Raw genomic sequence first — 2,272 nt, forward strand, 5'->3', positions numbered from 1 at the left:
ATACTGTGGTCTCTGAGGTTTTATGACTTCCCAATACCTAGGCCAGGGAGGTTATTTCTCTATTTTAAAGACAGGCTCATATTAAATTCTTTCTGTGGACGTCCAGGCCTGGCCAGACTGGTGTCAACCTTCCAAGTTACCAACCCTTCCCCTCTTAAGTTTGTACTATGGCTTGAAGCCTTTTTTTCCTATTCCAAGATACAGTCACTCACTATAAAACATAAGAGAAAGCCACAATGGTAGGTGTGTGGCATGTAATGCCTTATAAATGCATTACCCTGCGATGTAGCTCACCTAGGTGGCATAAGTGCTCGAAATGTATTTGTTTCTAGATCTTTCCTTGGGATTCAATATAAGTATACCCTATTGAAAGTGTCCTCTTAAAATACTATTTTTTTTCACAGTAACTGATGGCTAATAAAAAGACACAAAAGGTTTTTTCTTCTTTTTCCTTCCTCCTTACCTCCTTCCTCTCCTTCTTTAGTTCTTCCTCTTCCTTCTTTTTTTCTGTCAGGTATCTTTTAAGCCACTTCCTTTGACTTGGAAGTATAAAACAGACATATTCCTGAGCTGATGAAAGCCAGTTAAGGGCAGAGCTGTGACCATACAAGGATCCCAAAGACCCCAGGCCTGTGCTCCTCACATTAGACACCTGCTGAAGAACATGAATCAACAATACATAAAGAAAAAGACTTGCATACTAATTTCAATTAGTAAATGTAGAATAAATGAGGGGAATATAAAACCATCATAAGGCAAATACCACAGTAATAACTGTTGCAGGCAAGGCCCACTGATGGATAAAATCAGTGGTTGAAAATTTGAGAAGTAGGAATATTAGCATAGTCTCAAAATAGCTCCCCCAAGGTATTTATCAATGATAAAGGGAATAATAATAATTTTTCAATGGAGAAACCCAACAAACACCAGTGTAACCAAGTGGTCAAGGTCAATGTCACTGGTCTTGAGACATGTCAACATCATGTACCTCCTGATAACATGCACTGGGAAGGACACAGCATCACTTCTGCAGTAATCTTGCCAAAAAAGTATAAGACCTCTATTTAATCATGAGAAAACATCACATAAACCCAAATTGAGGGACATTCTACAAAACACCCCATACTCATTAAAAGCATCAAGGTTATGAAAGACAAGAAAAGACTGAGAACTGTCACATGTTGGAGGAAGACAAGGAGACAATCAAATGAAATGTGAGATCCAGAATTGATTTTGGAACAGAAAAAGGACATTCAGGGAAAAATTGGAGAAATTAAAATAAAGCCATAGTTCAGTCAATTGTGTTGCACCAATATTAATTTTCTAGTTTTGATAATTGTACTATGGTTTTATAACATGCTAACATTAGAAGAATCTGAGTGAAGGGTGTAAAGAAACTCTCTGTACTGTTTTTGCGATGTTTAAAATTATTTCAAAATAAAAATGCAGAAAAAAAGTAAAAGAAACACTCAGGACTGGAATGGTCACAGTACATTTCCTGTGTAAGGAATTATTTGATCTCAGCCTGAAATTGTGGATAGAATATTACAGATGGTGGGGAAGGAAAAGCTTCCAGAGAGGCAGAGAACAAGCCACCAACTGAGCGGTCAATGGCAGGAGCAGTGGGCAGTGGATGTCGACCTGAGACTGGATCCACAGTAGGGGAAGAGAGGAAACTAGATTATGGAGACAACTGGATTGGAAATAATTAGAGAGGAAATGAAAGCATTGAATACTCACTTGAAAAGCATGGTAATGAAAGAAATCCAAAAAGTAGGGAGGTAACTGGAAGGGGGACCAACAGTAGTGAAGCAGAGTCTTCTCCACTCATTCACTCAATTCAGCAAATATTGATTCAGTTATTAGGCACTGTGGTGGGTACTTTGCAAACATTGTCTCAGTCCTCACAACATTTTTTTTTTTCAGGTAGAACCAGATAGGAGCAATCAGGGTATTGCAAATCTTGATTACTCAGAGACTTGAATCACGTACCCTGTGAACTGCAATCATCGTGTTCTAATCTGCCCTCCATAAGTTGGAACAGGTAATGGTTATCTCACCTCTCACAACTTTTTGAGTGGGTATTATCTCTTCAGCAAACATTTTTTGGGAGCTTACTTTGTACCAGATAATGTTTCAGGTGATGAGGATACAATAATGGACAAAAATGGACAATCCCTGCCCTCTTGGTGCTTATTAACTTTAAGCAAATTATATCACACATCATGAAAAATTGCAAAAAGTAGAAAGTGTACTATTATGGAATTTTTGA

At 38.0% G+C, this 2,272-nt stretch overlaps 1 non-coding gene across 1 annotated transcript; it reads right to left on the minus strand.

Moving 5' to 3' along the window:
* Positions 1–1,931: 1,931 nt before the first annotated feature.
* On the minus strand, positions 1,932–2,069 carry LOC123631287. Its single transcript, XR_006733126.1, has one exon. It is a non-coding gene; the product is annotated as a U8 small nucleolar RNA (small nucleolar RNA).
* Between the last annotated feature and the right edge of the window lie 203 nt (positions 2,070–2,272).

The sequence above is a fragment of the Lemur catta genome, chromosome 1 (genome assembly GCF_020740605.2).
Source record: "Lemur catta isolate mLemCat1 chromosome 1, mLemCat1.pri, whole genome shotgun sequence".
Taxonomy (NCBI): domain Eukaryota; kingdom Metazoa; phylum Chordata; class Mammalia; order Primates; family Lemuridae; genus Lemur; species Lemur catta.